The sequence below is a fragment of the Camelina sativa genome, chromosome 9, assembly GCF_000633955.1.
Source record: "Camelina sativa cultivar DH55 chromosome 9, Cs, whole genome shotgun sequence".
In the NCBI taxonomy this organism is placed as follows: domain Eukaryota; kingdom Viridiplantae; phylum Streptophyta; class Magnoliopsida; order Brassicales; family Brassicaceae; genus Camelina; species Camelina sativa.
Window position 1 is genome coordinate 24,837,759 of NC_025693.1, and position 11,195 is coordinate 24,848,953.

Here is an 11,195-nt window from a genome sequence, read left to right on the forward strand (position 1 = left end):
TCTCTAAAATCTGGTACCATAACCCCCCAAAGTGTAGCAAAAATAGGATATTAGAGTAGACCTATAACTATGTCAAACTAACTTATTGAAAAATATAAAAAAAATTGACTAATTATAGTGAAAGTAATCATAATTTTTATAGGTTCATAATGTTACATGCCCAAATATTTTTTTATTTAATAAAAATGTATACAATTTAATTTTTAGTTAGTGAAAAGTAAACAAATGGCTAACCATGATTTTATTGGAACTAGGTGTTAGTTCACGCTACGCGTGAGTTCTCGCTATTTTATTTTGAAAAAATAAAATAAATTAACATGTTATTATTATATTATTTTTCGGTGTACATCAAAATTTAAAAACTACGTAGTATGAATTTAAATAAAGTAAAGAAATCAATTTTTTTTTGATGATAATATATTTAGTGCAATTAAGTCATATTTTATCTTATATGCCATATATTTTTGTAGTTGTAATCATAATTCAAAATCATTGTGATATATATTCTCATAAAATTTATTTTGTGGTGTTAGTTATGTATATTTTTTATTTATTTATAGTGATAGCTTAAAGAGATTTAAAATGTTTCAATTAAGAAAAAATCAAAATAATAATCAGTAGGTTTTGCAGTGTCTCATACATATATAACTAAGTGAGTCTAACCATAGATTATTAGACTAATACATTTTCCATAAAAATAAAACAAAAAAACAGCAACTACTTTATTAGATTATTATTTTAAAGTCTTTAATTGTGTATGGACTTTGATTTATATAAAATTATAATGTTTCATATAGGAAAAAATAATTAAACTATATATCATATATTCAATGTATATCCTATTCAAATAAACCAAAACTTTTATGAAGTTAAGATATCATTGGTTAAATCAATGAAAAATAATGATATTGTAGAATTTATAAAATTATGTGAGATTTGAAATATGAGGCTATGAGGGTTATACTGAGATATGTGTCTTTCTTTTAATAGATAATACAAAAATTGATGAATCAAAGGTAACTATTTGAGAGTTACAAAAGTGCATACTAATAAATAACATGTTCTACTATATTAAATTAAATTCATTGAGAACACTACTATGATATTATTATGGGAGTTACAAACAAACTTTTATACTTTTCCAACTCCTAAAATTAAAACCCATTTAATTTAAAAGTGAGTGTTGGTGGGTCCATAATTTGATTCAAAAGTATAATATGTTACACCTTGATCTTTAAAAGGAATAGGAACATCTAATTCTCAAATAAAGTTGATATTTTTGTTAAAACCAACATATGTGAATTTGAATTTAACTATATAAATTTAAATAATAAATATGAATAGATTAGAAAGGCAGAAACATAAAAGAAATATTTTATTTTTATATAAATAAAATAAAAATTGAAAACAATGTTAAATATATACAATACTTTCCAAATTAAAATATACAGTAGAACCTCTATAAATTAATACTCTTTAAATTAATATTCGCTATAAATTAATAAATTTTTCCGATCCTAAGTTGGGCCGGTGTAAAAAATGACACATTTCGATAAATTATAAGATAATAAATTTTTTGGAAATCTTATGTAAAAATATGGTCCCATCAATATCATAAATTAATAATCAAATAATATATATATATATATATATATATATATCTAAAAAAATCTAGTGAAATATGATTCTGTTGTTGTTTGTATATTCTTGAATTTGCATATTTATTAGAGCTTATATCTAATCTTTTTCATTGTCGTCTTTTCAAATCGCATCCAAAAATTGTGGAGAGTCCTAAATGCGATAATTACTTCTTTACATGTAATTGGTTCTAAAATTATCGCAATATCTTCTTTGACTTCATCATTACTATGAATGATACTAGTAGCAATTTCTTCTAAACTCTAAACTTCTAACATTTATTATTTTTTTTATAAACTCTAAACTTAGCAATTACGATAGCCAATATTATAAATTAAGAAATTCTTTAAAAATATGAATGATAACAAAAGTATCTTATTGTAATATAATATTTTCAAAATTATGAAAATTAAATCTCTTCTTAAATTAATATTTTATGAATTTATCGATAAATTAATAAATTAATAATTATTAATTTATCGATAAATTAAAACCTCTATAAATTAATAAAACTTCGTGGTCCCGACCTTATTAATTTATAGAGGTTTTACTGTAGAATCAAATTCTTACAACACATATGAGATATAACAACATTTGATATTGGTGGGAGAGGAGGAGTGGATTATTACATATAAGATGATAATCCAAATTATATAATGGAGATGAATCTTTAAAAATAAGAACAATGTAAAATATATATCATATAGTCTCTAAAATTAAAATTTAGCATTAAAAGTTTAGAATGATATTTCATTTGTTTTCTTGTAACCCATACAACAAAAAAAAAAAAAAAAAATGATTTGAGGTATTGTGGAAGAGAATGAGAGAAGTGGAAGAGAATGAGAGAATGTGAAAATGAGAAAGTAAAAGAATGCTGATACGAGAATATGAGAGAATGAGAGAATACTTATTTAAATGATTAAGTTGATGGAAGTTACATTTAGAATTATGGAGTTACAATAATAATTTATTGTGTTTGAATAAAATTGAGTGGTGGAATATGATTAATACATAATTTATTTTATTTTCAGTTATAATTTTATTTTAATGTGTGAATTAAATGTATTGTGTTAATTGGGTCTTAAATAATGTTTAATTGCTTTAAATGAGTTTTAATGTGTGAGTTAAATATTGTGTTAAAGCAATTAAACAATTAAAAAGCAAATAAAAAAATAAAAAAATTAGAAAATTTTAAATGAAAATCAACCAATAAGCAGAGACCAAAACCTTACTTTTATGTATATGATTAGATTTGACTAATTTTCTTTTATCATAAACTTCACCCCTAAGTTTATAAAGCCCCTTTTTGAGTACAAATCTGAGACTAGAGAATTTAGCTTTGTGATAATCAAATCCCAAAGAAAAAATCATATCTATAAACCCCTTAAGAATTGGCCAATCATCTAAGAAACAATGATTAAGATGAGAAAAAAAAAAAAAACCAAATTCTGAAAAACTCTGAGAATTATGAACAAGAAAAAAGAAAGAAAAAAAAAACTTTTAAACCAAGAAATCAGGACTTGAGAGGAGGTTGAGATGCTTGCTTCTGATTGTGTCTTGTAGTATTGTCATCTCTCCTTCTTTCTCTAATACTTTCTCCTCCAATTTTTCTACCATCCCTTTCAATGTCTTGTTCTCTGAGTTCAAAAGCATGTTCTTCTCACAGCACTGTCTCAACTCTCTCCATACCTGGTCTCTTTCACCTGACACTTTTGCTAATAATGCGTTCATTCTCGCCATCTCTTTATGCTTTCCTCCTTCTTCAACATCTGATGTCAAAACCATAAGTTACATATATAATTGGGAATAGTTTTGCAATACCTGATCCTGATGCTTGAGGTCTTTCAATACGTGGCTCGTAACTGATATATTGTCCAAACTGCTTTGGACCTCACATCTCAGAATCTCATTACCTCGTACTGCTGCTGCTACCTGCTAGTTCTGCTTGCAGCTGTTCAATTTCTTTTTCCTTGGAATACAGTTTCTCCCGCAATAAACTTGTGATTAGGGTCTCAGCTTTCAGTTCAGCTTGCAGGGTGTCCTACATGAGATTGAGCTAAGCGTTAGCCACATATTACCGTAAAGTAAAAAGCCATTAAGAAATGAGGACGCATTAGATATATTTAGAAATGGACATCAGAAACTCACTTCAGCCATGTGGCCATGTGTATATATTTGAGTCTCTTTCTCATTGTGTACGCATCTACTCGATCTCTCTTTCTCATGTTTCCTGTTACACTCCGCTGTAGTGAATTGTTTGCAACTCCTAGAGGAAACTTCGAATCCTCTACCTGTTTGATAATCATCGTAAAGATTCGGCATTTTACATTGAAGAGAGTTAGATAAGTTTAGCCATTGATTCATATTAAATAACACAATCCTTAACGAGAATATGATAAGATAGAACTCAAGTCTTCTTCACATAAACTATGTACGGAATAGTTTTGTAGTCATAATCTTGTATCATTCTGTATATATATATATATATAGATATATATATATATATATATCTCTACATGGTGATTTTAGTATAGACAATTTCACGTAAATGACGGAGCTCTCATTTTTTACATTTGTTTCAAAACAACGAGAGCCTCTCGTTTCAGAGGCGAGAGAGAGAGAGAACAAACTTTATCTTTGAGACTGTGGTGGCGCTGTCAGGGGTAGCCATGGCAAAGGCAGAGCCACGATCTCACTCTTCTTTCTTCTTATGTTCTGTGTCTGCATTTCAAACAAGAGTCTCTCTGAAACGAAGCAGCGACTCTTACAAGTTCATTAGAGAAAGTGTTGTCCTGTTTTGAACACAATGGTTCTAGGATATGCTCAACACAATAGTGGATGACCAGATTTCCTCCAAAGACAATACAATAGCTTTGAACACAATGGTTCTAGGATATGCTCAACACGGTTCAGGCCAAGTCCCTCTTGATCTCTTCTCTCAAAATGTGTTACCAAAACGTGAAACTAGACTATGTAACCTTCACAGCAGTTCTAACAGCTTGTCGCCACTCCGGTTTAATTCAAGAAGGACTCGAGTTGCTCAACTCGATGGAAACGCTTTAGGTCTACTAAAAAGAGATTCTTGACATGTAAACTGAAACCTATTTGTGGTTTAGAACACATAAGATGTTAAAAATTTAGTCTTTATGGGTCTGAATTTGAGTGTTATAATGATATATTCAAGAATATTTCTCTCGGTATGGTGCAGAATTAAAGAAACTTGTATTCATTTTTTGCTCTAGAGACAAGGACACATTTGACTTAAGCTGATGCTGCACTATGTGATCATTGAACTCTCTTAAACTTTTCTCTTTGTGATGTTTTGTGGACAGCAGGTTAACAAGGGACAGGCTGCACCAGACTTCACGTTAAAGGATCAGAACGGCAAGGCGGTGAGCCTCAAAAAGTATAAAGGGAAGCCTGTTGTTCAGTACTTCTACCCTGCAGACGAAACCCCTGGCTTCACCAAACAGGTCTTTGAGTTTTACTTATATCTCTTTTTCGCATTCATTGCATTGCGCTTATTTGGTGTTGTTAAACGCAAATGATTTCACATGTATGCAACAGGCTTGTGCATTCAGAGACTCTTATGAGAAACTCAAGAAGGCCGGCGCAGAGGTCATTGGCATAAGCGGTGATGACTCTGCTTCTCACAAGGTACACACATCAAAACCTCTGATTTTTTGAATAGACCCCATTTCACTTCCCGGGGTTTTTATGAAGCTGTGGGACTTTGAACGTTTCGCAGGCGTTTGCGAGCAAATACAAACTACCATACACAGTGTTAAGCGACAAAGAGAATAAGGTGAGAAAAGATTGGGGCGTGCCTGGAGACCTGTGTTTGGAGCTTTGCCAGGGAGACAGACTTACGTTCTTGACAAAAACGGTGTTGTTCAGCTCATCTACAACAACCAGTTTCCTCAAAGCTGCTTGATCATTCTTCTTCTTTCATGCTTGTCTCATGTCTGGCTCCATGACCTTCCTATACTGTTCTGTTGATTATAAGTTTTCAGTAATAGAAAGTTAAAGCCAATGAGAAGTGAGTTGGTTATGGTCTGTTGATCACAACCGGAGAAGGATTCAAGAGTGCATGGTCAGAGTTTGTTCTGTTGAGCTCTGCCATGTGGCCATGTGTATATATATATTTGAGTCTCTTTCTCATTGTGTACGCATCTACTCTCTCTTTCTCCTGTTTCCTGTTACACTCCGCTGTAGTGAATTGTTTGCAACTCCTAGAGGAAACTTCGAATCTTCTACCTGTTTGATAATCATCGTAAAGATTCGGCATCTTACATTGAAGAGTTAGAAATTTTTGTCCTTTCAGCTCGTAATAGCATAATGCGTATAATATAGGTAAGTTTACCCCTTGATTCATATTAAATAACACAATCTTTAAGGAGAATATGATAAGATAGAACTCAAGTCTTCTTCACATAAACTATGTACGGAATAGTTTTGTAGTCAAACTTTTATCATCAAACTAGCCGTATTTTTGGAGAGTCTTTTTCAAGTGAGTCTCATATATTAGCAAAATTATGCTGTGCATTATCAAATTTGTTAAGTGTATACCATATTTCGACATATATATATATATATATAACATCCGTGAACCGGAATCCCGGTTTGGGAGTTGCATCGGTCGATGCAGATGGTGCATCGGTCGATGCATGTTCAATTCTGTGCGTTTTGACTTAAGTCAAACGCTGCGTTTTGGGTTAAGGAAAACCCTTAAGATCGTGTTTTGTCTCATTAGGCGTGGTTGGCCGTTTTTGAGATAAACGAAAGAGAACGAGAAGTGTTCTTGGTGTTCTTGGTGATTTCTGGAGATTTGTGGCGTTTCTTGGTGAGATCTGTAGCTGGGATCGTTGTAGGAGCTTCCTAGAGGCTTGTTCTTGTTTGTTTAAGGTTCAGATTCTTCTGTGGCAAAGGTAAGTGCATGACCATGGCTTATCTAAGCTAGAGGATTCTTTAATCTGCTTGTTGTGTGATGTTAGGCTTGTTAGATCGTTGCTATGGACGTTAGGAAGCTTTCTTGTGGCTTGGGATCGAGTTTTGTGGTTGTAGGAACGAAGATCCAGCGAGAAGCTTCGGGGAAATCACGGTGCTCGACGTTGCGTCGATCGATGCATATCTTGCGTCGGTCGATGCAAGTGCGAGGACGGCGCGTAAAACTCTAGGGTTTTCGTGTTACGTCGAGCATGCGTCGGTCGATGCAGATAGGTATCGGTCGATGCAAGTTTCTGTGTCGATCGATGCTTCCCCATTTGGCATCGGTCGATGCATGTGTGGCGTCGGTCGATGCTGAGTCCTGGTTTGTTATTTGTCGTTTGTTGATTGTTGTGTGTTGGTTATTGATACTCTATTGCTTGTGTGTATAGCCCAGTAGATGGGAGGATTGCCTTACTGAGTGTTTATAAAATACTCATGCATTGCAATATGTGTTTGTGGTGCAGGTAAAGGCAAAGTGTGATCGTGGAATCAAGGCAATGAAGAGGAGGATGTTCTAGGGACTCGGTTTGATGTTGTCTGGCATTGCTAGGTTGCTAGAGTTGGGTCATTAGAACATTGCTAGGTTGCTGGTTCTATGATTCCTGTTGTTTTGGATATTGATTATGTTGGAATATGGTTATATTTTATTATTGGATTATTATTGAATATTAGTTGGTTATTTCCGCTGTTGAATGTGTTTGTGGTTAGGTGGCTAGTGGGTATGGGACCACTAGCTGTAGTTTATTTTATTATATTATATTTATTATTTATTATTTAAAAAAAAAAAAAAGGTCGGTCGTTTCATTTTGGTATCAGAGCCCTTACGGTTCTAGGTTTGGGTTCACTAGGTTTCTGTTGTAGATGTTTAGGATTTGCATGCTTTGATTGATTATGTGAGTTAGTCAATTGTGTGTGGCATGGAGTCCTAGAACATCCTCTTCGAGTCGACAGTGTGATTTCTCGGTGAGTTTGTGTTTTTGTGTTTTTGTGTTATGTTAAGATTGCTTGTTAGCCTCGGTTCTTGGAAGTGCAGTGGTTAAAGGTGTTTGAGTTGTTGGTCGTGGACGGGGACGTGGTCGTGGTCATGGTCGGGCTGGTCCCGAGACCAGCGAGTGTGTGGTCCAGAGTTCCACGAGGAGGTACGTCAGAGGGTCGCAAGCGTATCTGGAGGGACCAGAGAGGGTTAGCCGGTGTGAATGCCGGGGGCTGCTGGGAACCCAGGTATGGGGTTGCAGCAGGTGGAGCCTAGGGTCGAGATGATCGCTTGGCGGATCTGTTGGTGTGTTGTTGGAGCGGTTACCGAGAGGGGTACCAGTGCAGGCTCCAGTTGTACTGCATGTGGCGGGGTGCAGCCGAGGGCTGTGGATGTTGAGGACTTCCTTTCTTATGTTAGGAGGATGGAGCGGTTGTAGATGACCGGTATGAGATTATTCTCAAGAGGTATCGAGCCTAGAGAGGCGGATAGGTGGATATATGCAGTTGGAGTAGATATTTTTGCAGCTTGGTGGTTAATCCAGTTGGATATTAGAAGTTTAGTGGGCAGGTGTAACATTGCAATGTTATACTCGGACCACAGGAGGTACTTGTGTCGAGAGATGTTTATAGTCGTTAAGGATTGTTGCTCCTGAGGGGATGGTGATTCCCCTGAATACCGATAGCTCGAGGGGCTGAGGGCTCCGAGAGTGGCAGAGGGGACGTTGTTCTCCTGAGGGGATGAGTAGTTCCCCTGATACCGAGATCTTGAGGATTGTGGTCCAAGAGTGAGACGGTATAACTCGAAGACGCTGGTCTGAGAGTGAGATCGGTATGACTCGAAGGTTGCGACCTAAGAGTGGAAGAGGTGGGAGCAAGCAATGTATAGAACATGAGTATAAACAACGACGGAATGTAGACCTCGAGAGTGATGGTGGTTTAATCTTGGATTTTAGGATTATGTTGGCCGATGGGCCAGGGTTTTATGAACAAGAGTGGTTATGAATGTGTGGCTGTTTTGCCAGGATTGTGAGGCCGGTGGTGCCAGAGTCCCGGGAAGGGGAGTTACAGCAGGTTTGAGCCGGGAAAGGCATGTTTGCCAGATACATAAGTTCACGAGAAGCCTTCATGGCAGGATAAACTAATCGTTGCGACGATGTTGGATGAAGTTCATTGGAGATGGACAGGGTTGCTAGATTCAAGGTTTTGGTAAGCTTGTTGGAGGGAATAAGTCAAGTGGTTTGAGTTAGCGGTCTGTAAAGCATTTGAAGCGGTGAATCAGAATATGCGAACTTATGGTACTTGTTTGTTTTATTACGTTCGTATTGATGATTTGCTGTGGAGAATTGCCAAGCGGAAAGCTATCTTTGGAATAAGCTAACTTGTGAAAGTTTTCCTAACTGGCAAGTTACTAGAGGTTCTTGGAGGAATAAGAGGGTTGATATTCAGGTGGCGGCGAGTTGATGTCGGCATACTTGAGTATTTGTTTAGTTGAGCTGAGGAAGTAACTAGAGGATTTATGGAGCAAGGGATTCAAACGTTCTAGTGTATCACCGTGGAGAGCATCGGTGTTGTTTGTTAAAAAGGAGGACGGAAGTCCCCGCTTGTGTATAGATTAATGGGGTTTGAACCGGGTTACTGTGAAGAACAAGTACCCTCTTCCTAGGATTTATGAGTTGTTGGATCAGTTGAGGGGTGCTACTTGGTTCTCTAAGGTGGATCTGGCGTCGGGTTATCATCAGATACCAATAGATGAGGCAGATGTGAGGAAGACTGCTTTCAGGACGAGGTATGGGCATTATGAGTTTGTGGTGATGCCTTTCCAGTTGACTAACGCGCCAGCATCGTCTATGAGATTGATGAACAGTATGTTTCAGGAGTTTCTGGATGTGTCTGTCATCATTTTCATCGACGATATTCTGGTTTATTCTAAGAGTCCTGAGGAGCATGCAATGCATTTGAGGGCAGTTATGGAGAAGCTGCGGGAGCAGAAGTTGTTTGCTAAGTGGAGCAAGTACAGTTTTTTGCAGCGTGAGATGGGCTTTCTGGGTCATATTGTGTCTGCAGACGGAGTTTCTGTAGATCCGGAGAAGATTCAGACTACCAGGGATTGGCCTAGACCGCAGAATGCCACAGAGATCAGGAGTTTTCTTGGATTGGCAGGTTACTACAGGAGATTTGTGCAGGGGTTTGCAAGCAGAGCACGTCCTATGACTAAGTTGACAGGGAAGGATGTTCCTTTTGTCTGGTCAGAAGAGTGTGAGGAAGGCTTTGCAAGCCTGAAGGAGATGTTGACTACTGCGCCAGTGTTGGCTTTGCCTGAGCAGGGAGAACCCTATGTGGTTTATACAGATGCATCTAGAGTTGGTTTGGGTTGTGTTCTGATGCAGCATGGGAAGGTGATTGCCTATGCTTCGCGGCAGTTGCGGGTGCATGAAGGCAACTATCCTACTCATGATTTGGAGATGGGTGCTGTAGTTTTTGCCCTGAAGATTTGGAGATCTTATCTTTATGGTGCAAAGGTACAGGTGTTTACAGATCATAAGAGCCTGAAGTATATATTCACTCAGCCTGAGCTGAATTTGAGACAGAGGCGGTGGATGGAGCTTGTGGCAGATTATGATTTGGAGATAGCCTATCATCCTGGTAAGGCTAACACTGTTGCAGATGCTCTGAGTCGGAAGAGGGTAGCTTCGGCTCAGGAGCAGGAGATGGAGTCTCTGGTAGGGGAGATCAGTGCTTTGAGCTTGTGTGCTGTTTCACAGGAACCGTTGGGTTTGGAAGCAGTAGATAGAGCAGATCTTCTGAGTAGAGTGCGGTTGGCTCAGGAGAAGGATTTGGGGCTGGTGAATGCCTCTAAGGATGTGGATTCAGAGTATCAGGTCTCAGATAATGGTACTATCTTGGTGCACGGTCGTGTGTGTGTGCCCAAGGATGAGGAGTTGAGACAGGAGATTCTGAGAGAGGCTCATGCGAGCAAGTTATCCATTCATCCAGGAGCGACTAAGATGTACCGTGACCTCAAGAGGTACTATCATTGGGTCGGGATGAAGAAGGATGTGGCTAGTTGGGTTTCGAGGTGTGATGTGTGTCAGCTGGTGAAGGCTGAGCATCAGGTTCCTGACGGGTTACTGAAGAGTTTACCCATTCCTGAGTGGAAGTGGGATATGATCACCATGGATTTTGTGGTAGGATTGCCATTGTCACGGACCTTTGATGCTATTTGGGTAATTGTGGACCGGTTGACTAAGTCAGCATATTTTCTGGCCATTAAGAAGACTGATGGAGCAGCGGTCTTGGCTAAGAAGTATGTGAGAGAGATAGTCAGATTGCATGGGGTGCCAGCGAGCATTGTGTCTGACAGGGATTCTAAGTTCACTTTGGTGTTCTGGAAGACATTTCAGGCTGAGATGGGCACTAAGGTGCATATGAGTACAACTTATCATCCCCAGACAGATGGACAGTCTGAGAGGACGATCCAATCGCTAGAGAATTTGCTGAGGATGTGTGTGTTGGATTGGGGTGACCATTGGGCAGATCACCTGAACCTGGTAGAGTTTGCTTACAACAACAGTTATCAGGCGAGTATTAAGATG

The 11,195-nt window shown here is 37.6% G+C and overlaps 1 pseudogene; it reads left to right on the forward strand.

The window, feature by feature from the left end:
• The window catches only part of LOC104715676, a 14,149-nt pseudogene extending 8,512 nt beyond the window's left edge, over positions 1–5,637 (forward strand).